This window comes from Piliocolobus tephrosceles, chromosome 8, assembly GCF_002776525.5.
Source record: "Piliocolobus tephrosceles isolate RC106 chromosome 8, ASM277652v3, whole genome shotgun sequence".
Taxonomy (NCBI): Eukaryota; Metazoa; Chordata; class Mammalia; order Primates; family Cercopithecidae; genus Piliocolobus; species Piliocolobus tephrosceles.
In genome coordinates this window covers 333,935-360,694 of record NC_045441.1, presented here as the reverse complement: position 1 = coordinate 360,694, position 26,760 = coordinate 333,935, and positions in this window count along the sequence as shown.

Sequence of the window (26,760 nt, the reverse complement as noted above, 5' to 3'; positions counted from 1 at the left end):
ATTAAGGTCCTGTTTATGGTGCAAGGGAAAGGCAAGATGATACTTCTTGGGATAAGGGCAGACACTGAGGGCAGAGGAAACGTGCTGTGGCTTAGTTGAACCAAGGGGGAAGTTGAACTAAGTAGATAATAGCTCAAGATAAAAACTGAAATCCTGTCAAAGCATTAAGTCCAAAGGGCAAGACGAGGCTAGACACAGAAAAATAATCAATGGATGATCAATGAGCTCAGAGGCTGGGAGGGTTCAAGCCAAGATGGCAGGCAGAGTGAGGCGTGGAAGAAGCCTGTGGTTCAGAATGAGCCCGTGGACAGGGAGGGGATCTCAGAGGTCCTCCTGAGTGGAGGAGGTGCTGTCCAGGTTGCAGGGATGGATGTAATGGCTAAAAGGGATCTCTCAAGGCTGGCCACCTTTCACATGGCACTGAGACTCTGTACATTTCATCCATTGGTATTCTTTCTTTGTCCATCCCTTCATACTATGCTTAAGATTCTTAAGGGAGCTGTCAGTGACGACCTTGCCCACCTTCCTAACACCACCAGCTTTAGTCTCACTCAACTCTCTAGTACAGAACTAGAGAATCATTTCCTTAGATTCAGAAAGGAGTACCTTCCAGAGAAAGAGTCTCATCCCCACCCCCTCCACCTATTCTGAATAACAAATCGAGAAGATAAAAACTAAAGACATTAAAATAAAGTCACTTTGCTGACAGGCTATGACTTGGGAGAGCTAACTGTTTGTGAACAGAAGCGCACAGGGAAATCCATTTGGGGAAATGATTTTCAAAGTTTACTGTCTACTTATGGCCTTAAAGTTTTTATTTTCCCAAATTACAGGAAAAGATTGATCATGGTGAGACAAAAATTTCTTGTGGAAAAGTTGTGAAAAATGTCTTTGTTCCAAGGAGAAGCAACAGAGTGTTGTCTAATTTTCCTGGTGGGCAGGTGGAAGACGATGGGTCAAGGATAAGGAGTGATGGTGATGGTGGTTTATGCTGCTGACATGTAGTCTTAAAGATTATAATCAGCTCACTTGGGAGCCCTCAAGGGAAGAAAGATCCAAAGGTAGAATGAACGCATATGATCTGTAAATAGGACACATTCTTGAGAAGCAGTGATCTTATCTGGAGGCAGCCTTGCCTCTGTTATTTCATCGATTCTCCCCACGTTAATGGTGTTGCTGGAGCTTACTATTAATCTAATGACTGTGCTTTGGAATAATAATGCTTCACTCCTGCTCTGTCTCTCCTATTTGACAGACAGCTTGGATTCATCAGAGAAAGGGCCCAAGAGCTGCATCAGTCATTATTAAATAGAAATCAATAAGGTACGTTACATAAAGGAAGCTGCAAGTGTGTGATACGAGGCAGCGTGTTACCTCTGAATTCAGAAATCCATTCCTGTTTCTAAGCACCAAAGTTCTAGGGGGCTCTGACCTCTGGAAATGTATGCATGTGCTTTGGGCATTAATGCCGCTAAGAGGGTGCCTTAATCCATTTTGTGCTGCTTCTACAGAATACCTGAGACTTAAAAATTTATAAAGAACAGAAATCTATTGGCTCATGGTTCTAGAGGCTGGGAAGTCCAAGATCAAAGGTCTGCATCTGATGAGGACTTCCTTGCTGCATCATAACATGGCAGAAGGCATCACATGGCAAAAGAGGATGAGAGAGAAGGGGGAGAGGGAGGTGAAATTGCTTTCATAAAAAACCCACTCCCATGATAATAACATTAATTTATTTGTGAAGGCAGAGCCCTCATGACATAATCACCTCTTAGAGGTCCTACCTCTCAACATTGTTGCATTGAGTATTAAGTTTCCAGCACATGGATTTTGGGGGACATATTCAATCCATAACACAGTTTTTGTGAGTCAGGAATTCATGGGTGGCTTAGCTGGGTGATTCAGGCTCATGTCTCTCGTGAGGTTGCAGTCAAGATGCTAGCTGGGCTGCATCAACTGAAGACTCAACTGAAACAGGAGGATCTGCCTCCAAGAAACCTCCCTCACAAGGCCAGCCAAGTTGGAGTAGTTGTTGGCAAGAGGCCTCAGTTCCTCATCACATCAGTCTCTCCACAGACTACTTGAGCATCCTCACAACATGGTGGCTGGCTTCGTCCAGAGTGAGTGAACCAGGACAGCAAGGGAGACACTGCAGTCTTTTGTGACCTAGCCTTGGAAGCCACACTCCACCTGTTTCACAACACCCTATTGTTAAACAGGTCCATCCTATTTGAAGTGAGAGCAGGGCTATGCAAAGGCAGAAATACCCTGAGGGGAGGATCCTTGGGTGCTATCTTGGGGTGGCTACTCTGGTTCTCTGTGAGACTTTGCTTGATATCGTGCCCTCCCTTGGCCACCTTCTCTTCCTGGTCCTGCCTCCCTACTTTCCAACTAGTTTTTCCTAGGAGCAATTTCTACCAGGGGATTTTCACTTTTACATGGATTCTCCCCCAAAGATCTGCTTCTACAGAACCCAGCCTAAGACATGCAACATAGATGGGCAGCCCACCCATTTTCTGATTAGCCCTCTGGCTTTCTGCTGGGATGGGAGCACTCTGTGAGCCTCACCCACCTTGGCTGTGGGCCTGACCTGCTCCTTGGGGGCTTCATTCTCTCCTTTGTCTCAACAGTCGTTGGCTAGGGCCCTATTAGAATAGAGCCACCACCCGGAACCAATGATATCCTTTAGCAAACCCTCAGCTGACATCACCCCATCTAACATAACTTCCAACTCATCCTTTATAGCAGCTACTATTGTCTTTATTCTACAGGAGAGGAAACTGAGATTTAGACAAATTAAGTAACATGTACAAGTTTGCATTGCTAGCACCAGAGCCATGACTTGAACCCAGGTCTGGAAGGTCCAGAGCTCATGACCTTCACCTCCGTTGTGTTTGCTTTCTGGTCGTTCTCTCCACCTGCTGCCAAGCTGTGTCTGCAGGTCTGACCCCCGCAAGGACAGAGTCAGATGGGGATGGAGCTGATGTTGACCACAATTCCTTGCACGGCCAGCCATCCAATCTTGTTTTCTTCGCCTCCTCACCCACTACTCCTGACTTCCTGCCTCTCCATACCCACAGTGGAAACTCTTACCATGCATCTGTGCTTCCTGCCTGAATTAACCCAAAGCTGTGGTCACCCTGGTCGGGGCACATAGATGGAGCAGTTAACCCCACCCTTTGCCCTGTTGCCACCTGGGTTCAAGAAGTCAACATCCCTCATGACACCAGGCTCCTGGCCTCGCTGTAGCAGATGGAAAGGTCTCTTCTTGGTTAAAAGATTTTGCTCCTCTGAAAATGTGCTTGAGCCTAAGCAGGTTGGCACTGGGGTTTTTCTTTGAGGACAACGTCTGAGGGAAGGGGAGACAGCGTAGTGTGTGAGCTGCTTCAGGGAAGGAGTAAGCCGAGCCCTCTTCAGTAGGGGCCAGTCCAATCCCTCAAGGGGAGATTAGGGCTTAGAGAAACCAGTCCTGGGGCTTTGGAACCTTCTCACTTGTAAAACACAATGGCTCCCAGGGTAGCACACTAATTAGCCAGTTGTTCTGCATAAATTTGCCTCTTAAATTCAAGAGACTCACACTCCTTGAACGTATCATAAAGCCAGATTCAATTTTAGAGTTAAACTCCCTGAAAGGAATAGAGCATTCCAGCCCCCCTTATTCTCCCAGTCACTGCCATTCTGCCTCCCAATTTCTAATACCATGCCTGAGTCAAGCAGGGGTCATGTGTGTGTCATTTTCTGATTGAACTATAATTAACACGCTATAAAAATGCACGGATTTTAGGCATTCCGTTCAGCGAGTTTTGATAATTGCATACCCCCAGGTAGCCACCACCCAAACAAAACACAGACCAACTCTGTCTGATAGCAGTGGAACAAGAGCCATACATGCAATTTGAAAGTTTCTAGGAGCCACATTTGGAAAAGTAAAAAGAAACAAGTGAAAATTACTTTAATAATGTCTTTTTAACCCAGTGTATTTAAAACATTATGATTTGAATACAAAATGATAATAACTTTTTCTCTTTTTTCGGCAACAAGTCTTTGAAACTTTGTGCATGTTTTATGCTTACAGCACATCTCAATTTGCAGGCTAAATTTTAAGAGTTCAAGTTAGTGCTGTGGCTAGTGCCTGTCATTCTAGCAGTTTGGGACGCTGAGGTGGGAGGGTTGGTTGAGGCCAGGAGTTCAAGACCAGCCTGAACACTACAGTGAGACCTCTTCTCTACCAAAAAAAAAGTTTAAAATGAGCTGGGCATGGTGGTGCACACCTATAGTCCCAGCTACTCCAGAGGCTGAGGCGGGAGGATTGCTTGAGCCCAGGAGTTCAGGGCTGCGGTGAGCTGTGATCATGCCACTGCACTCCAGCCAGTATGACAGAACGAGACCCTGCCTCTAAGAAAAAATTAAATAAAATTAAAAATTTAGTCTCTCAGTCATACCGGCCACAATTCAAGTCACATTTTATGAGGTTAGTGGCCACCATATCAGATAGCAAAGATTAGATGCCACTGTCAGCCCAGAAAGTTCTCTCTCCTCTTTTTCAGTCAGTTTCCTTCCTCTCCCCCAGATGACCACTTTCTATCATTACAGATTGCTTTGTTTGCTCTGGGCTTCATATAAATGGGTTTATACAGCCTATACTCTTGTCTCCTGCTTTGTTTGTTCAGTATAGTTTTTGTTTGGTTTCTTCGAGATAAAATCTCAATTTGTCACCCAGGCTGGAGTGCAGTGGTACAATCATAGCTCACTGCAGCCTCAACTTCCTGGGCTCAAGAGATCCTCCCGCCTCAGCCTCCCAGGTAGCTGGGATTACAGGCATGCACCACAATGCCTGGTTAATTTTTGTATTTTTTTTTTGTAGAGACGAGGTTTCACTATGTTGCCCAGGCTGGTCTTGATCTCCTAGTTTCATGTGATCTGCTCCCTCAGCCTCCCAAAGTGCTGGGATTATAGGCATGAGCCACTGTGCCCAGTCTCAGTATAGTTTTTAAGAACTATCCACATCATTATTCATATCAGTAGTTCTTTTTTTTTTTTTTTTATTGCTGCGTAGTATTCCACTGCATAAACACACCAAGATGGACCCAGACGCATGATACTCATTTGGACTGTTTTCAGTCTGGGGTTCTTCTGAACAAGGCTGCTATCCACATCCTACTACATGTCATTTTATGAACGTATTTCTCTTGTGTAAACACCAAAGGGTTTTTACCAAACCTTTGGGGGAATTGCCAAAGTCATAGGGTAGGTACGCGTCTCACTTTGTAATCAGCAGCACTCCAGAGAGACGATGCCATTCCACGTTCCAAACAGCAGTATGGAGCTGTCCATGTTCCCCACATCTTTGCCAGCCTTTGGGACTGTTGATCGTTTAAAATTTAGCCACTGTGTCCACCGTGGTGATCACGTTCATTTCCTTGATGACTCGACATTGGGAATCTTTTTTTTTTTTGAGACAGAATCTCACTCTTTCACCCAGACTGGAGTGCAGCGGCATGACCTCAGCTCACTGCAACCTCCGCCTCCCAGGTTCAAGCAATTCTCCTGCCTCAGCCTCCCAAGTAGCTGAGATTATAGGCACCCACCACCATGCCCAGCTAATTTTTGTATTTTTAGTAGAGATGAGGTTTCACCGTGTTAGGATGGTCTCAATCTCCTGACCTCGTGATCCACCTGCCTTGGCCTCCCAAAGTGCTGGGATTATAGGCGTGAGTCACCGCGCCCAGCCGGGAATCTTTTATATATTCATTGGCCATTCTTAGATCTTCTATGAAGGGACCTGATCAAATCTTTTGTTCATTTTTTAGGAGTTGTTCTCTTCAGGGTTAATTTGTAGGAGTTCTCTACATATTCTGCACAAATCCTTTATCAGATACATGTACAGCCAATATTCTTTCCACTCTGTGGCTTATCTTGATTCTAATTTTTTTGAAACAGGGTCTCACTCTGTCCTCTAGGCTGGAGTGCAGTGGTGTGATCACAGCTCACGGTAGCCACAACCACCTGAGCTCAAGCGATCCTCCCACCTCAACCTTCAGAGTAGCTGGGACTACAGGCATGTGCCACCACGCCCAGTGAATTTTTGTATTTTTTAGAGTGATGGAGTCCCACTCTGTTGCACAGGCTGGTCTCAAACTTCTGAGCTCAAGAAATCTTCCCACCTCAGCCTTCAGAGTAGCTGGGACTACAGGCATGTATGTGCCACCATGCCCAGATAATTTTTTTTATTTTTTGTAGAGATGGGGTTTCACTATGTTGCCTGGGCTGGTGTCGAACTCCAGAGCGCAAGCCATCCTCCTGCCTCGGCCTCCCAAATTTCTGGGATGACAGCCTCTGTGGCTTATCTTCATGATGTCTTTTGAGGAGCATTTTCAAATACCTGGGTAACAGAGCAAGATCTTATCTCTTTAAAAAATTACAATTCTCTATTCGCAACAACTCACTGTTCATCTCCGTTGCCAACATTCCCTGCAGACAGGGATCAAAGCCAGCACCCCTATTGCAAGGCCTCTGCCATCCAACGGAACAGGCTTAACAGCAGCGTGGGTTGTGGTATATTTTTCAGTCAATTCAGTACCGTAGCTACCGGCTTCAACTTTTACAACCTGTTGTCCCACAAAGCAATCTCCTGCCACTCCCTAACCTCATGAAAATGAAATGGGAGCCCTGCAAAAGCAAATACTTAGTTTGAATCTGTTTGTAGCTTGTCAAGCTTGTTTCACTCAAAGACTGGAGTTCAAAAAGTCATTTCTCCTGACCAAAGAGAAATATTTGCCCATCATTTAAACGTTCTGTAGCTCTCAGGGGTCTGCCTCACCTTAAATTGCTTGTTATGCAAAGTGTTCCGAGATGAAATTTGGCTTTGGTGTTTGGGGACGGGCTTTCGAAGGATTTATTAACCGACTCTGTGTCTCGCCTCCCTGGTATTTCAAGCTCCATCTTCTCCTTGTTATCTTTCACGCGGGGCCAGGACTGGTGGTGATTTTCCCTTTGTGAATCTTGTTTTCAATAGAAACCTCACAGACACACAGAAATCTCCTCAGGCATGCGTGTGGGCAGCGGTATCCCGCCAGCCTTCTGCCTCCTGGCTCTGCGGAGATTGTAATCGTGTAATTACAGTAACACCCTGCATCCTCATCACACATTTCATCTGAGGTTGCCAAACGTTTCACAAACTATTGTATGACCTCTTTCATTTTACAAGTGGAGAAACCAAGGCTGGAAGACACTGGTGAGATGTCATGTCAGGGAGTGTCTCCACCTCCCTAGGCTTGCTCCAGGCACAGCGGTCTTTCTGCTCCGATGGATGCAACGACACCCAGCATTTGTTGTTTTCACATAACACATGTCCGATGTTGCTGTCAGAGCCTTTCACACATTAACAGAGTTCATCCTTGGCCGGGCGCGGTGGCTCACACCTGTAATCCCAGCACTTTGGGAGGCTGAGGCGGGCGGATCATGAGGTCAGGAGTTCGACACCAGCCTGGCCAACATGGCGAAACCCTGTCTCTCTTAAAAATACAAAAATTAGCTGGGCGTGGTGGCACATGCCTGTAATCCTAGCTACTCAGGAGGCTGAGGCAGGAGAATTGCTTGTACCCGGGAGACAGAGGTTGCAGTGAGCCAAGATTGGACCACTGCATTCCAGCCTGGGCAACAGCAAGACTCTGTCTCAAAGAAAAAAAAAAAAAATCAAGGTTCATCCTCAGTTTAGTTGCATCCCTGTGTACCAGTGGATAAAACGAGTCACAGAAAGGCTAAGAACATAGCCCAAGGACACAAAGCTATAACTGCCCAACAGGTTTTCCTTGTCTGCTGCCTAGACAGAGCCAATTTATCAAGACAGGGGAATTGCAATAGAGAAAGAGTAATTCACACACAGCCAGCTGTGTGGGAGACCAGAGTTTTATCATGACTCAAATCAGTCTCCCCAAGGATTCAGGGGTCGGAGTTTTTAAGGATAATTTGGTGGGTAGGGGACCAATGAATCGGGAGTTCTGACTGGTCAGGAAGGAGGTTAAATCATAGGGAGTTGAAGCTGACTTCCTGTACCAAGTCAGTTCCTGGGTGGGGCCCACAAGACCAGATGAGCCGGTTTATTGATCTGGGTGGTGTCAGCTGATCCATCCAGCGAGAGCACAGGGTCTGCAAAATATCAAGTGCTGATCTTGGTTTTACAATAGTGATGTTATCCCCAAAAGCACTTTGGGGAGGTTTAGAATCTTGCAGCCTCCAGCTGTGTGACTCCTAAACCCTAATTTATAATCTTATGGCTAATTTCTTCGTCCTACAAAGGCACTCTAGTCCCCAGGCAGGAAGAGGATTTGGTTTGGGAAAGGGCTGTTATCATCTTTGTTTCAAACTATAAACTAAGTTCCTCCCAAAGGTAGTTTGACCTACACCCAGGAATGAACACAGACAACTTGGAGGCCACCAGGCAAAGGAAGGTAAACGAGTAGCTTTTTACCGACTATTGTAAAGTCACAAGTACATCAAGCCCCAAAAGCCCTCAGGATCACAGGGTGATGGCTACAGCTCCAGCCACTGTGTTCTCATTCTAAGCAGAAAAGGGAGGGACAGAGGATGCAAGCCACACTGTTCCCTCTTCACAGGAAAGAGTGTGAGTGTCAGACCAGTTATGTAACTGGTCATTTGTAACCAAAGGAATGAAATGCAGTGGGGGAAGATGGCCATACAAGCCGGCTGCATGTTTATTCCATTTTAAAATAAGTACACGATTTCACACATGCGACCTAAATCTGTATGCAAAACGGAATCAACCCCAGAAGCAAAAGAGAAAAAAAAAAAATTGTCTGGACTTCCTCTTGTCTTAGAACGTATCCTCTAAGGATTTTTCTGTAAGGCCAAGAAAAATTACAAGGTTGGTTTTTTTTTTTTTTCCTTCAGTGAAGTCACAAAATTACGGTAGCATAAAGGGCACACGAAAGGCCAGTGATCATTGCCTCAAATTAACATTTGTTAATACCAGAGGAAGAAATGCCATGGAGGAAGCCTCCAACGGCAGATGCTTTCTCCACCTCAGCCCCGTCCAAGTGCACAGGGAAGTAAGGATTCCGGGGACCTTGGCGACCTTGGGAACAGGGGCCAGAAGGAGACTGAGAAACCCTGACCCAACCCTTCCTCCTGGAGATTCCTCATCCATGAAATTGTCAGGCTGCAAATGTCTCTGAGACTCTGCGTCTAACCACCTAGAAAACCTTCAGTGTCCTTCCTTCCTTGATTTGATAGCATTCAACAAATATGTGGAAACCTCCAATGTACCAGCCTCAGGGTAAGGGCACGTGATGGTGAACACAACAGACCCCGTCCCTAATCTCACAGTCCTTGTGGTCTGGAGGGGAGATGGCCTCTGAGAATATGAGTGTAACGTATGCGAGAAACATGGAACTGATCAACAAGAATCCTGGCTACAGAGGCTCAAACCAAAGGGAGTTTATGTTTCTCACCTAACCAGAAAGGTCAAGTCATAGCTCCCTGTGTTGAATCAGCTACGTGGTAACATCAAAACCCACATTTCCCTCAAGATCACAGAGTGATGGTTGCAGCTCCGGCCACTGTGTTCTCATTCTAAGCAGAAAAGGGAGGGACAGAGGATACAAGCTGTACTGTTCTCTCTTCACAGGAAAGAAAGCATTTTCTCAGAGCCTTCTACTGTGTCCCAGGGCCAGCCCAGCTGCAAGACAGGTTGGGAGAGCCAGTATTTAGCTAGGCACATGGCCACCTCAAACAAAACCAGAATTCTTTTAGCAAGGGAGAGGGAACGTGGGGAATGGGTATTTCATAGCCAGCTGTTCCAGTTATCTACTGCTATGTAAGAAACCACCCCCAAACATAAGGATATAAAACAACTGTATATGCTCAGAGACTGTGGGGGCCAGAAATTTGGACAGGGCACAGCAGGGATGGCTTGTCTCTCTCTCTGAAGTATGGGGGTTCAGTTGGGGAAATGATTTGGGTGGCTTAAATGCCTAGGGTTGGAATCATTGAGAGGTTTCTCTCCTCATGTCTGGCTCCTGGGCTGGAAAGTCTTGAAGACTGGCCCCTCCATGTGGCTTGAGCTTCCTCACAATATGGCGGCTGAGAGCCCAGCAGGGGCTACTGAGATGGGTGTCCTGAGAGTGTGCATTCTGAGAAACCAGGTGGGCACTGCATGGCCGCGGCTGATCTAGTCTTAGAGTCATACAGCATCACTTCCACTATATTCTATTGCTTACAAGCAAGTCCTTAAGACTCAGCCAAGTTCAAAGGGAAAGGAATTTGACTCTACATCTTGATGGGGGAGTGATCAAGTGGATGTTATTTTCCAAGGATGACCTCAGCAACAGCTGTCCTTCTACTGTCCAATAGCTGTACGTTGTGGAAGTACAAGGAAAAGGACAGCTGTTGCTGAGATCATCCTTGGGAAATAAAATCCAGCAGTGTTGATCACAGGCAACCCAAGCAGGATGTGGGGGTTTGGGGAAGCCTTAAGAGGAATCGTTGTCTAAGCTGAAAACTGATGAACAAATAGGAATGAGCCAGTGGAAAGAAGGTGGTCAAAGGTCACCTGTGGTAGACAAAGGGTGTGCCAGCCAGGCGTGGTAGCTCACACCTGTAATCCCAGCATTTTGGGAGGCTGAGGCGGGTGAATCACTTGAGCCCAGGAGTTGGAGACCAACCTGGGCAGCATGGAGAAACCCTGTACCTACCAAAAATACAAAAATTAGCCAGGCGTGGTGGTGCATGCCTGTAGTCCCAGCTACTCTGAAGGTTGAGCACAAGAATCACTTGAACCTAGGAGCCATAATTTGCGGTGAGCCAAGATCCTGCCACTGCACTCCAGCTTGGGTGACAGAGTAAGACTCCATTTCAAAAGAAAAAAAAAAAAAAGTGGCCGGGTGCAGTGGTTCACACCTGTATTCCTAGCACTTTGGGAGGCTGAGTTGGGCAGATTGCTTGAGCTCAGGAGTTTGAGACCAGTCTGGGCAACATGACAAAACCCTGTCTCTACTAAAAAAAAAAAAAAATTAGCTGGGCATGGTGGCACGCACTTGTAATCCCAGCTACTCAGGAGGCTGAGACACGAGAATCACTTGAACCTGGGAGGCAGACATTGCAGTGAGCTGAGATCACACCACTGCACTCCAGCCTAGGCAACAGGGTAAGACTCTGTCTCAAAACAAAAAACAAAAACAAAACAATAAAACAGATGTGCCAGGTCATGAGGCAGGGAAGGGCATGGCCACTGGAGAAATGGAGGTTCCTGGGGCCAGAGTGGGAAGGTCGGGTGGAGTGGGCAGACAAATGTGGCTTAGCAGGTGGGCAGAAACCAGGCCACACCAACCCCTGGGGCCAGAGAAAAGGCTTGTGCTTCATCCCGGGAGCAGGAGGAGATCAGGGTGGCATTTCCTGCAGAGGAGCAAAGGGATGGGTGTTCATGTTAGGAGGACCACGGGCCACAGTGGGAGGAGTGGAGGGCGGACACATGAAGTCGGGTTGATGGGAAGGAGGCTGCCATAGGAATTGAAAAGGCATCGGTGTGGGGTGGGGAGAAGCAGACCAGGATGGGGATGAAGTTTTAAGGTGAGCTCTCAGGACTTGCTAATTCCCTGAATTGCACTTGCAGTGGGAGAGGAGACAGGAAGGAAAGATGAACCCTGAGTTTTAGCCTGAGCACCTGGGGGTGCTGATGCAGTGGACAGGCCCTTCGCAAGAGGCTGTCATGGAGCGGCGTGTTCATAATGGAAGAGGCATCTTTCTAAGGTCTTGGTAAAATGCAAATCCATCCAAGTCCTCCCCTGCTTGGAAGCCTCTGTGAGTCCCCTTTGTCCTGCAGAGAAAGGCTACTCAATTTCCCTAACCTGGCCCATCAGAGCATCCTCCTGATTCCTTGGGATCCCTTCTTCCCACTCCTCCAACCCTACGGAATGACTCCGGAGCACCCAGCAATTCCTCTCTCTCTCTCAAATCGACGTCTTTGCCAGGCTGCTTCCCTGGTCTTTTCCTTGCCACTTTTCAGGACTCGGTAGAAAGGTCACTTCCTCCAGTGCCAGGGTTTCTGTCCCATCTCACCACTTCCTGTGGGGCTTTTATCTTGGCTTGGACCTGTGAGTTCCCAGATCCCAACTTTGTGTCTCCTGCTCCCTGCTGTACGGCCAAGTCCTAGGATGGGGTAGCCACTCCACAAGGCTTTGGAACGTCCAATCAGTGCAGTAAATCCTGGAGACGGGGAAGACACAGGGGTACTAGAGGAGAAGGGTGAGGGGATTGGGGTCAGAGTGTGGAGATGCCCAAAGTAACAAAGTCGTTTTGGCTTCTGCAGGAAGCCATTAGCTCTGCGCATCTGCTAGTCTGCTTTCAGTTCCAAAAACTCGAAAGTTGCAGGTTCTTCAGATGCCGCTGGGCAATGGTAGGTTTCTGGCTGGCCCAATCTGACTGTGGCTCAACTTGGAAGTTAAGAGTACATAATGTTCCCATTTCTATGAACAGCTCAGAAGGAATCCGAAAAGCAGAAGTCAAAAACAGGGATTGGGAAGTAAGCACCCATACTGGGTAGAAACAGAACTCAAGCTGTTCACTTTTATCATCCCTTTAAAACAACAAGAAAATCCTTAGAAAAAAGATCACATGGTTTCTTAAACAGATGCTCCCAGCAATGGGACAGAGGGGCCTCGTGGGCACACAGGCTTTGGAGTCAGACTTGCTGGCTGTAATTTTCCACTTTAAGTCTCAACGTCCTCATCTGTCATATGGGAACAGTGTTGGCTCGGGATGAAATGAGGTGTGTGCTCAGAGCCTGGGGTGACGCACCTGCCTTGACATGTTTGAATGCAACATGAGCTGCCCTTGCTATGTGGTTCTCACAGTCTTCAGTGACTTCAGAGTAACCACAGTGACAACAGTTTCATTTTTCTGTGCACCCATCAGTACCCTGCCATGGGACAATAGTGCGTGAATAAATGTAGCCAGTTTACAAGCATGCCGGCTCATGCTTGTAATCTCAGCACTTTGGGAGGCCGAGGTGGGAGGATCATTTCAGTCCAGGAGTTCAAGACCAGCCTGTGCAACAGAGTGAGACCCATGTCTCTACAAAATAAATAATAAATAAATCAATAAAATTTAATTAGCTATGTGTGGTAATGCCTACCTGTGGTCCCAACTACTCAGGAGGCTGAGGCAGGAGAATTGCTTGAGCCCAGGAGATGGAGACTACAGTGAGGTGAGTTCATGCTGCTGCACTCCATCCTGGGCAGGAGAGCAAAACCCCATCTCAAAAAAAACAAATACAAAAAAACTAAATTCAAAAAAGTAAATAAATAAATGTAGCCAGTTACCAAAAGGCTTCCACCTCACCTGTCCCAGCACCACCCTGGGAGGCACACCGAATATAACCAGTGCCAGGGCCGGGCACGGTGGCTCACACCTATAATCCCAGCACTTTGGGAGGCCGAGGTGGGTGGATCACCTGAGGTCAGGAGTTCGAGACCAGCCTGGCCAACATGGTGAATCCCCGTCTCCACTAAAAATACAAAAATTAGCCAGGCGTGGTGGCGGGCGCCCATAATCCCAGCTACTTAGGAGGCTGAGGCAGGAGAATTGCTTGAACCTGGGAGGTGGAGGTTGCAGTGAGCTGAGATCACGCCATTGCACTCCAGCTGGGCAACAAGAACGAAACTCCTTCTCAAACAAACAAGTGCCAAGCACTTACATGATGCTCAATAAACCCTCTGTGCTTTGTTTGTTTGTTTTGTTTCATTCTGAGATGGAGTCTCGCTCTGTTGCCCAGGCTGGAGTGCAGTGGCACGATCTCAGCTCAATGCAAGCTCCACCTGCCAGGTTCATGCCATTCTTCTGCCTCAGTCTCCTGAGTAGCTGGGACTACAGGCGCCCGCCACCACACCCAGCTACTATTTTGTATTTTTAGTAGAGTCGGGGTTTCACCGTGTTAGTCGGGATGGTCTCAATCTCCTGACCTCGTGAACCACCTGCCTCGGCCTCCCAAAGTGCTGGGATTACAGGCGTGAGCCACCGCGCCCGGCCCCCTCCATGCTTTTAACATTTCCTTTTTGTTGGGGGAAAGTGAGAATCTCAGAGACAGGATGACAGGCTCAGGCAGGAAGATGAGGCCTCAGATAATGTCTTTTCACGGAAGGCCTGTAATGTTGTTTCCTCTCATTAGGGATTGTTTTTGTTGCTACTGGCGCGTTTTCCAAGCTGTGTTAAATTTTAAGACCTAGTTAAACTTGTATTTCTTCAGGCTAAGTGGAAACTCGGTAGATTATTTTTTCCAAATTAAAATCATAATAAAACTGATTTGGAAAAAATAAAAGAAAACAAGCTCGAGGAAACCCAAACGTATCTGTTTGTCAGTTTTACCATTACAAATGGAATTAAGGCAAACATTTAAGTGGTTTTTCACCAGCCTTCCTTCTGTGGGTCCTCTCTGTATGTGTATTCTCTGTGCAGAATGTTCTTGGGTATAATTCATCCTCCTCTAATTTATTAGATTATGTCTATATACTGCTGTACTTATTTTAACAAAGAGGTTTTTAAACAAATAGAAGTAAATGTAGATTTAATTTATTTCATCAGGCAAAGAATTCTCAAGAAAATCAATTTTCATTTGCACAGGTATTCTGGTCGTCAGGCACCCCCGTTATTATATGCCTGTTCCTCTTTTGCTGGCGTTTCCATGACAGATAGCTTCATTTCTCTGCCACGATTCTATCACTTACAGAAAAATATGTTTAAGGAGTATCAAAGGTCTTACTTAAACTGACAAAAGTCACCAAAGCTTGTGTTCAGGTTGACACGGTCTTTAACTTACTCCAGCGAATGGAAACCACTGGGAAATTCACATGCCCGTGGCAGTGTGGTATGTCCATTTTTATTTGCAGCTCTTCCTATTTTGTTAATTTATAGAAGACCTTTAATGCTATCTAAATGGAAGAATGGATCTCGGCCCAGCATGAGAAGGTCTGACGAGGGATTTTCTCTCTCTTTGCTTGGAAACTGGGCTCTCTTCAGAAGTAGGGTGTGTCTGGGGTACCCACCGCCAAAGTTCTAAAGTGGGTAGAGATTAGGTCTATGCCGAAATGCTCCAGGTCAGCCCATTATTTTCCAACCTCAGAGCTCATTGACAGATATAAATTAGATCATCCCTTCTATCCTCTGCTTAAAACCCTTGTAATGGCTTTCCATTTTCTTTTCCTTTTTTTTTTTTTTTTTTTTTTTTTTTTGAGACAGGGTCTTGCTCTGTCACCCAGGCTGGAGTGCGGTGGTGCAGTCATAGTTCACTGCAGCCCTGAACTCCTGAGTTCAAGGGAGCCTCTTTCCCCGGGCCACTCCCCTGGTTTCTCCTTGCTACTTTCAGGACTCAGTAGAAAGGTCACTTCCTCCAGTGCCAGGGTCTCTGTTCCATCTCACCATTTCCTATGGGGCTTTTATCTTGGCTTGGACCTGTGAGTTCCCAGAGGCCAGCTTTGTGTCTCCTGCTCACTGCTGTACGGCCAAGTCCTGGGATGGGGTAGCCACTCTGCAAGGCTTTGGAATGTCCAATCAATGCAGTAAATCCTGGAGACGGGGAAGACACAGGGGTCCCCTTTCAAGTAGCTGGGACTACAGGTGAGCACCACCATGCCTGGCTAATTTTTAAAATTTTTTATAGAGTCAGGGTCTTGCTGTGTTGCCCAGGCTGACTTTTCCATTTTCCTTTCCAAACTCCTCCTTCAGCGTGTGCTGGAGTCAGCTTGCCTTGGCTTTTAAGAGCTGAACGTGAACGTGCACATCTCTTCCCAGCTCTGTCTTCAGGGTTGACACTGGTAGCTTGAAGTCGGCCATGATGGGAGTATTTACACCATGGAAACTGGTAAACATGACAAACTAGTGCTCCTTCTTTTTTTAGAGCTGGTTGTATTTCCCAGCACACCACTGCCTTAACTCCTACCATTCTCCCCATCATTCTCCACGATCTAGTCACACGGACCTTCTTTTTGTTCCTTGAACACATCAAACTCTTAATTAGGACTACTTATTTTTTTTTGGAGACAGAGTCTCACTCTATCGCCCAGCCTGGAGTGCAGTGGTGTGATCTCGACTCACTGCCAGCTCCACTTCCTGAGTTCAAGCAATTCTGCTGTCTCAGCCACCTGAGTAGCTGGAACTCCAGGCTTATGCCACTACGCCTGGCTAATTTTTATATTTTTTAGTGGAGATGGGGTTTCACCATATTGGTCAGGCTGGCATCAAACTCCTGACCTTAGGTCATCCATCTGCCTCAGCCTCCCAAAGTGGTGGGATTACAGGTGTGAGCCACCATGCCTGGCCAATTAGGACTTTTGTGTCTTCGCGTCCTTTAGCATAGAGCACTCCTGCCCCCTGTAATAGAAGCTGCCCACTCTCCATGACCTTCAGTGAACACAGGCTTCCAAAGTCCAACTGCCAGGACCACATTTACACCAGAGAACGTTCTCAGGCCACCATTTGCTACCAGAGTGACAGGGAATGGAGGCGCCCCCCATCCCCAACCACACCCATAATCCCTTAGCAAAGGCTCACAGGGACTGGTGAAGAAAAGCCCCACCACGGTGGCCTGTAGGGTGGCGTAAGTCTAAGATCTTGTTTTACCCGGCACCCTTCAATGACTGTTCCTCTTCCCTGCCTCATTTCTCACTCCTCCAATGGTGTTTCTTGGGATCACCTCCCAAATAAGCTTATTTACACTTCCACTTCTGTGTCGAAGTCCGCTTCTAGGGGAACCGAAACCAACATACCCCCACCTTCCCTTGCCTGGTTCCTTCTTCTCCTTCATGTCTGAGCTCAGCCCTCTCCTGGAAGATGCTTATCCTGGTAGCCAGCCACCTCATTGTTCCCCAACCAAACTCCAGGACCTGTGAATGCCAGAGCTTGGTTTTGAACTCAGATCTCTCTGGCTCTCAGACCAAGGACTCTGGAAGCACTATCACTGGGGGCCTTGAAAAGTCTGATTCTGCTTCAATAGCTCCGCAGTGAGGCCCATGACTCCAAAATCCAGTGGTCCCCAACCTTTTCGGCACCAGGGACTGGTTTCATGGAAGACAATTTTCCCACGGACTGGAGGGGTTTTAGGGGGGATGCTTTGGGGATGATTCAAATGCATTATGTTTATTGTGCACTTTCTATTATTATTACACTGTAATATACAATGAAATAGTTGTACTCAACACCATATAGAATCGGCACGAACCCTGAGCTTATTTTCCTGCAACTAGACAGTCCCATCTGGGGGTGATGGGAGACAGTGACAGATCAACCAGCATTAAATTCTCATAAGGAGCGCACAACCTAGAACTTGCATGCGCAGTTCCCAGTAGGGTTTGCACTCCTATGAGAGTCCAATGCTGCTGTGGATCTGACAGGAGGCAGAGTTCAGGTGGTAATGCGAGGAATGGGGAGTGGCTGTAACTACAGATGACACTTCACTCACTCACCCGCCGGTCATCTCCTGATTTACGGCCTGGTTCCTAACAGGCCATGGACCAGGCTGGTCTCGAACTCCTGACCTCAGGTGATCCACCTGCCTTGGCCTCCCAAAGTGCTGGGATTACAGGCGTGAGCCACCGCACCCGCCCCTATGTATTTTTAATAAGCTTCCCCAAGGAATTTTTATTTATGGTAAATAGTCACAGAAGAAAGTGCTCAGGGTGGTTTGATAGTGGAATGTGTTCCTTTGTAATACTGCTTTACCATTTAATTTATTATGTGTTTATTCATTCAGCAAATACTTGTCAAACTGAGGATTCAGTGCTTAACAAGATAGGCATGGGGCTTCTGTACACACTTGTTATTTTTATGATTGGAAAATCAATTGATCCTGTTTTAACAGAAATAGAAACCTCTGCTGATTGAGTGAGGGGATGACAGCTTTCTGGGCTGTCCATAGATTGCTTCTATCTTGTGCCCTTCCCAGCAGCCAGGCCTCTCTAGGGCTGCCTTGGCTGTAATTCAGGGGTCAGTTAGGTGGGTTTCTCCAGGACTTCCTACCAACTGCTCCATTAGAATTTACTAAGTATCCCAGGAGAGGAGGCTACACAATCAAGTGACTTCAGGGGCTACTGCGCATTACAGCCTCATCTTGGAGATGATACCATACACGTCGGCCTATTCAAGGTTCTGATAAGTCCTGCAGCGAGAATGACAAAAAGCCAGAGCAAACACCTGCTTTTTTTTTTCCATCTGTGTCTTAAACAGTGGTGTTTTGTGAGTCCCCCAAAGGAAGGCTTTTTATCTAGTTCCAAACGTACTTGACCATGGAGCCTTTTTTTCCATGCAGAATCTCCTTCCTTCAATCCCAAAGTATTATATATCTCCTTTGTGCCAGGCACCATGGTGGATCCTGGGAATGATGATAATGAATGAAATAGATACAGCCCCTATTCTTACAGATCTTGCATGTATCAGGGAAGGCAGGCACCAAGGCATGCTTACAACTGATGCATTCCACAACCATGTGATCTGGGAGAATTCCAGGGTCAAGAGCCAGGGTATTGGAAGCTGACGTGCCTATAGGTGACCAGCATGGAACCTGCTTTGGGAAATACTGTTCTAGGGTAAGGGATCTCACACATTTTTTGGGGGGAGATCTTTTCATGACTGAAAGACTCAAAAAAAAAAGGTCACTCATTTTTATCCTCTGCCATTGCATGTTCTTCTAGAAGAATGTTTCTGCTTCATGAGACACAAAGCCATATTCAGAGTTGTGTCACCTTTATAAGCAAATCATTTCACATCAGGAACGAATACAGCGCCTTCAAATTGGTAGTCACAAAAGCCCACTGAAAGGTGTTTGTGGAGTGCAGGGTGGGAAGGTTCTCATATTAGTTCATTTTCACGCTGCTGATAAAGACATCCCTGAGACTGGGTGATTCATAAAGGAAAAGAGATTTAATGGACTCAGTTCCACATGGCTGGGGAGGCCTCACAATCATGGCAGAAGGCAAAAGGCACATCTTACCTGGCAGCAGGCAAGAGGGAATGAGAACCAAGCAAAAGAGGTTTCCCTTTATAAAATCATCAGATCTCATGACACTTATTCACTACCATGAGAAGAGTGTGGGGGAAACCGCCCCCATGATGCAATTATCTCCCACCAGCTCCTCCCAGAACATGTGAGAATTATGGGAGCTACAATTCAAGATGAGATTTGGGTGGGGACACAGCCCAAACATATCAGTCCCTGTTGCTGGAATGCTGGCTGAGAATCCTGGATTCAAATCCCAGAACCACCACTGAGCTAGTTTCTCCCACAATAATCCTAGCCACTTCCTTGTCCAGATATTTTAAGATGAGAAAAAAAGAAGACTGATTCTCTCAGCAACCAAAATCCACCTGGATATACAGCCTACCATCTCTTTGGGGGGACTCTGAGGGTTTTTTTGTTTGTTTGTTTTTTGGTGTTTTTTTTTTTTTTTTTTTTTTTGAGACGGAGTCTCGCTCTGTCATCTAGGCTGGCTAGAGTGCAGTGGCATGATCTTGGCTCACTGCAAGCTCCGCCTCCCGGATTCACACCATTCTCCTGCCTCAGCCTCCCGAGTAGCTGAGACTACAGGTGCCCGCCACCACGCCCGGCTAGGTTTTGCATTTTTAGTAGAGACGGGGTTTCACCGTGTTAGCCAGGATGGTCTCGATCTCCTGACCTCGTGGTCCGCCCACCTTGGCCTCCCAAAGTGCTGGGATTACAGGCGTGAGCCACCGCGCCCGGCTTCCAAGGGGTTTTCTAACTCTTTCCAGCTTCAGATCCCATCCCAGGAGTACACAGTAAAACCGGACGTGGAGTAGGAGGAGGAACCCTGATAATATTCAGGAAAACCCACTCCTGGTGAGCAGACTGTCTTCGATTCAGTAAACCAAAGACTGATCTTGTCACATTCAGATGTGTAATTAATGCCTGCTACCTCGCGAAAAGCGTCGATACCGGGTAGACCATAATTTACTTTTCCATAAAACTTGAACACTTTTGCTAGAAACACTGTTTTTTTTTTTCACAACACATTGAAAGACTATTATCCAGGCAGCCTCTCTTTTGCAGGGAGGTGGGGAGGGAGAATCTTTTAAGGGACTGGCATTCCATGTTGGTACTTGAGCGTCTTAGCAGTGGGACGCATTACCCTCTCACAGGGGTGACTGCCTGACTAATGAGGTCGCTCCCAGCAACATCCACATTTTGGACTTTATTGTGTGAGCTGCCCTAAATTGAGGTGATCTCCTGTCTAGACCAGGCTGCACTTTGGTTATTTATTTGCAATGAGACACCAAGAGACTGAAAGTGGTAAAAAAAAAAAAAACAAAAAAAAAACAACAAAAAAAACCTCTTCCCTAATATATGGTGTTTTGGGGTTTGTTTGTTTGTTTGTTTGTTTTTGCTTTGTTTTTCTGAGATGGAGTCTCACTCCATTGCCCAGGGTGGAGGGTAATGGCGCCATCTCAGCTCACTGCAACCTCAGCCTCCCGGGTTCAAGTGATTCTCCTGCTTCAGCCTCCTGAGTACCTGGGATTACAGGCATGCGCCACCACGCCTGGCTAATGTATTTTTAGCAGAGACGGATTTCTCCATGTTCGTCAGGCTGGTCTTGAACTCCTGACCTCAGGTGATCCGCTGCCTCAGCCTCCCAAAGTGCTGGGATTACAGGCATGAGTCACCATGCCCAGCCTTGGTTTTTTTTGTTTGTTTGTTTGTTGTTTGTTTTGTATTTTTAGTAGAGACAGGATTTCACCGTGTTGGCCAGGCTGGTCTCGATCCTCTGACCTCAAGTGATCCACCTGCCTTCGCCTCCCAAAGTGTTGGAATTACAGGGTGAGCCACCGTGCCTGGCCTCACATCCCCTCCTTTTAACAGGATAAACTAAACAGACCTCAAGAATGTGACCTCCTGCGCTCCTCCATGAACAGCTCTCTTCCTGGGTCCCAGCAACCAAAGACACTTGTTGATTTGGGAAAAACCCAGAGGAAGGATTCTTTTTGGATTTTCCGGTACCGCTGACCCATTTTCAGTCAGGCACATTCATCTGGTTGAACACCGAGTCTTTCCCTTTTTCATGAAACAGATTTCCCCCCTCTTTTAAGGCTCTGTCGGCTCCAGAATGAGTTGAACCGCTGTATCTTCTCATTACAGCGCTTCCCTCTTTGGACATGGGCTGAGACACGCAGATTTCACGACTTCCTCTTTGGAGAAAGCATAAAAGAACCTGCAGCCACAGCCCCATAGGTTTCAAGAGAGGCAAGGCTTTCACCCTCCGTGTCTTTCACAGTCATCCACCCACAGCCTCTTAACTTACTGACATTAAACAAAAACGAAACCGAGGTTTCCCTAATTGGGGATCATCATCAAGAATCTGTCATGGGGTCTCTTAGAAATTAATTCAACTCGATCGTTTTTCAGACCTCCGCTGAGGAGCCGGCGTGTTCCTCTCGACACCAGCTTGTCCCATCTTCATCCTATATTAGCTCCCTAACAAGGCTGCACGATCAGCTCTTAGCCTGCAAATTAGAAAAATGGGCGATGATTCCAGCAGCTACGCCTCGGCACTCTCACGCCGGTTACAGTGATGGTCTCGTGGCAAGGCTTCCGGATCATTCTATGTGGGTTGAAATTGGTTCCAAATCTAACTTCCTGTTTGATCTCCCTCCCTGAATTCCCCTCATCGATGCAACATTTCTTTCAAGAAGAACTTTGCCCAATTACCCATTTCATGGAAATTGCAATAGGGTGTTGACTCGTACAGTTAATGAAGTTTTCAAAAAAGTACCTCTGTAGCCATCATCTAAACTCCTCTCTGGCCACCAAAATTGAGCATGTAACTAAAGGAGAGCATGTAGGATCAGTTCTGGGTGGGATCCAGTAGGATCAGTTCTGAGGGAATCCGTCAGCAAACACAGCATATTCCCCGCCTCCTTCTGGTTTCCAGCCCCGGGTGGTAGCTGATATCTTAGTGCACACAGAGCTGGACCATGGAGCTAAGTAGATACGGGTTTCCAACTCATGCTGGCCACTTCCCAGGGCAAGTTACTAACTCTCTTGAACCTCGGTTTCCTCGTCTGTGGAGTGCAGATCATCGCAAACCTACTTTCTGGGGTTGCTAGGGGATTAAAGGAGATAAGGAGCATAGCGGGGCTGGCCCTGTGCCTGCCTGGTGTGGGCACCAGGCTGACTTTGCTGGGGCTCTCCCAGCCCCACGTACCTGCGGTGGTTTTTGCCTTTGACTGGATGTCTGAAGCCTTCGCATTTCTGAAGGGAGTGATGTAAATCAAGCCACGCTTATGATTAAAAACAAGAATTGAACAATGAGAACACTTGGACACAGGGTGGGGAACATCACACACCGGGGCCTGTCCTGGGGTGACGGGAGAGGGGAGGGCTGGCATCAGGAGATATACCTAATGTAAATGACGAGTTAATGGGTGCAGCACACGAACATGGCACATGTATACATATGTAACAAACCTGCACATTGTGCACATGTACCCTAGAACTTAAAGTATAATAATAAAAGTGTATACATCAAGAAAAAAAAATCTTAAAAAAAAAAAAAAAAAATCCAACTCAGTTGTTTGTCCTATTTCGGCAACATCCTGTTCTTTTGTTGTTGATGTTTTTGAGAGTGGGTCTTGCTCTAGGACCCAGACTAGAAGGCAGTGGTACAATCATGGCTCACAGAAGCCTCGACCTCCTGGGTTCAAGGGATCATCTTGCCTCAGCCTCCCGAGTAGCTAGGACTATAAGTGTGCACCACCATGCCTGGCTAGTTTTTAAAATTTTTATTAGAGATGAGGTGTCACGGGCTGGGCGCAGTGGCTCAAGCCTGTAATCCTAGCCCTTTGGGAGGCCGACACGGGCGGATCACGAGGTCAGGAGATCGAGACCATCCTGGCTAACACGGTGAAACCCCATCTCTACTAAAAAAAAAATACAAAAAACTAGCCGGGCAAGGTGGCGGGCGCCTGTAGTCCCAGCTACTCAGGAGGCTGAGGCAGGAGAATGGCATGAACCCGGGAGGCGGAGCTTGCAGTGAGCTGAGATCCGGCCACTGCACTCCAGCCTGGCCTACAGAGCGAGACTCTGTCTCAAAAAAAAAAAAAAAAGAGATGAGGTCTCACTATGTTACCCAGACTGATTTCATACACCTAGGCTCAAGTGATCCTCCCACCTCAGCCTCCCAAAGTGCTGTGATTACAGGCGTGAGCCACCACACCTGGCCAACCTCCTCCTCTTATCTGTGGGAAACCTTGGGGCATTACTGAAGAAATAATTGTGATGTCCAAATTCTGCACTATCCATGCAAGGTGGTAGGTGTTGAAGTAGAAAATGATAAGACCTAAATCGTCAACAAAAGCCAAAGAGAGCAGTAAAAAATGTATGAGTGCTAAATGAATTGATTTTCATAAAATTAGCATTATACTGTATAATAATGTTTCCCAATATAAAGTCTTTTTCATATTCATATTTATAACATTGTAAAGATTAAATCGTACCTTTGTGATTATTTTAATCTTTTTTTAACCTTATCCTGTTCCAAAGATAAAGCTTGGTTTTGTTTTCTTGTGGGTTTTTTTTTTTTTTTTTTGGGCCTTTATCTTTAGAATGTTCTAGTGACATTCTGAATTCTTCCAACAGGGAGATATTGTTACTTTAATAATGGCTATGCACAACACATACAGGAATCTGTCAGGGAGTTGGTGGGAATGAAAAGGCTACTTAGATACCCAGCTTGAAAAGCTTTCATGTTTTTATGTTTCATTTGCAACAATCTTCCTTCTTTGCACAGGAGGTGAGGAGATCAGGCCGGGTGCGGTGCCTCACGCCTGTAATCCCAACACTTTGGGTACCCAGCCTGTAATCCCAACACTTTGGGTACCCAGCGTGGGAGGATCACTTGAGCCTCGGAGTTTGAGACCAGCCTGAGCCACATAGCAAGTCCCCCTTTTCTACAAAAAAAAAAAAAAAATTAAAAATTAACTGAGCATGGTGGCATACATCTGTGGTCTCAGCAAAAGCTTAGGAGGTTAAGGCAGGAGGATCACTTGAGCCCAGGAGGTAGAGGCTATGGTGAGCTATGATTGAAACATTGCATTCCAGCCTGGGCAACAGAGCAAGGCCTTACTCTAAAAAAGTAAAAAATTAAAAAAAAAAAAAAAAAAAAGGAAGGAAGAAAATAGGAAATCAACCAATACAGCTCTCACCACCTCCTACATCCGGTTCTGGGGTGCTGGGTGGTGGTGCACCTGCCTCCGAAGTAAGGTCGGGACAAGCAGGCATGGCTGCACAGCCGTGCTCCCCCGGCTGGCTCCCGCAGGCTCCCAATGCCTTTGGGAGGTCAGCCTCTCAAGCTGCGTGCCCAGAAACTACACAAACCCCAACAGGCTGTGCAGGAAATGAGACCCACAGCCACGTCACCAGCCTCATTTTTGCAAGCTGATGGAGGTGGGGAAACCCTACCCTTCTTCCTTTAGCAGCTATAGCTTTTTTTTTTCTTTTTTTTTTTTTTTTTTTTTTTTGCACCATGCTTTTTTTTTTTTCTTTCATGCTTACCAATATTTTTAAGTTTGAGCTTTGTTTCAAATTTTTGACCTGAGTAATGATGCTATGCACACAGTTTGCCCAGTCTTTCCCCAGCTACCTCTGGGTCCTATATTAGTGTGCTGGGCCTGCCGTGACAAAGTACCACAAACTGGGCAACTTAACAGAAATGGATGGCCTCACGGGGCTGGAGGCCAGAGGGCCAAGATCAAGGTTCCGGCAGGGTTGGTTCCTTCTGGGGGCGGAGAACCTGCCCCAGGCCTCTTCCCAACTCCCGGTGGTCCTCCACAATCTGCAGTGATCCTCGCCTTGTGGACACATCCCTCTGATCTCCACTGTTGTCCTCACATGGTGCCCTCCTGTGTGTCTGTCTCCATGTCCACATTTCCCCTTTCATGAAGACACCAGTCACCTTGGTCCCCAAGGACCTCATCTTGACTTGATCATCTACAAAGACCCTATTTTCAAATAAGACGGCAGTTGCAGGCATTTGGGGGTTAGGACATCATCTTTTGGGGGTTTAACATCGTTTGGGGGGGATATGATTTAGCCCTAACAGGCACCCTCCTTGCCTGGGTCTCTTCCGTCACCACCCAGGTGCAGGCCACGAGCTCACTCCATCTGACTTAAAGAGCCCGTCCCCTCCTCCACTCTGTACTGTCTCTGATTCCTTCTCCTGCCGGAGGGTGGAGTGGCGGGTGCCCCAGGAAGCTGACTCAGAGAGGGAGGAGACTGCGCAGGAGATCTGTCAAGCGGTTCTCTTAGGACTGGCATCCGGGGAAGGGAAAAGTACAGAATTAGGCAGGAAGGATATTGAGCTTTAAGGCAGCCTCCACGAAGGCTTCAGACAGCCCTGAAGGGAGTCTGGAAATGGGGTGGAGGGACCCTCAGGGCTGAGTCTGGGCCTTTTTATCCCATGTTGATCATGCATCAGCTGCTGGCTGTCCTGGAATGGTGTATGCCTCAGAACCAGCACGTTCCCCACAGCCACTATCCCTGAGGGATAGGGAGCCAAGGCTTTCTGCCCGCAGTGCCCCCACCATCTGGGGACTAGGCCTTCATTTCTGCAGGGCCATGTGGTAGGGGCAGTCCAGGCCCCTGTGAGCAGCCAGGGTGGTCTTTATTTTTATTTTTATTATTTTGTAAGATAGGATCTCTCTCTGTCACCCAGGCTAGAGTGCAGGGACATGATTGTAGCTCACTGAAGCCTTGAACTCCTGGGTTCAAGCAATCCTCCTACCTCAGCCTCCTGAGGTGTGCCCAGCCTCCTGAGCTGGGACTACAGGTGTGCACCACCACGCCTGGCCAATTATTTTTTGTAGAGTTGGGGCAGAGGGGGTCTCACTTTGTTGCTCAGGCTGGTCTCAAACTCATGACCTCAAGCGATTCTCCTGACTCAGCTTCCCAAAGTGCTGGGATTACAGGCATGAGCCACCGTGCATGGCCCCAGCTGGTCCTTCTAAAAGACAAATTTCACCAAGTTCCTCCCTTTGCATCCTTAAGGGGTTCCCATTGCTCTTAGGATAAAGACTAAAGTGTCTTAGCTTGACCCTCCGAGCCTGGCCCTTGCCCCCTCCACACCTCCTCTTGCCCTGCACCCCTCCCTTTCCACTCTGACTTCCTGCTTGCTGTGAGCCCCCTGCCACAGGGCCTTTGCAAATGCTTATTCCCCAGCCTAGATGGCTTTTTTTTTTTTTTTTTTTTTTTTAAACCTAGTTGACTCTGCCTCATCTTTTGGGTCATTTCTCAGAGAAGCTCCCCTCCTTTTGACCAAGTCAAACCCTCCTACTGTAGACTGTGAGAACGCTGTGTAACTCTTCTTTGTAGAAATTTATGGCTGGGTATGGTGGCTCACATCTGTAATCCCAGTACTTTGGGAAGCTCAGGTGGGAGGATTGCTTGAGTGCAAGACCAGCCTGGATAACATAGGGAGACCCCTTCTCTACAAAAAACAATCTTTTAATGGCACACACCTGTGGTTCCAGCTGTTCAAAAGGCTGAAATGGGAGCATCACTTGGTCCAGGAGTTAGAAGCTGCAATGAGCTCTGATCAAATCACTGCACTGCAGCCTGGGCAACAGAGTGAGACCCTGTCTCAAAAGATAAATACATTTATGAGTTTTTTTTTTTTTTGAAGCAAGTTCCTTCTCTGTTTCCCAGACTGAAGTGCAATGGCACCATCACAGCTCACTGCAGCCTCAACCTCT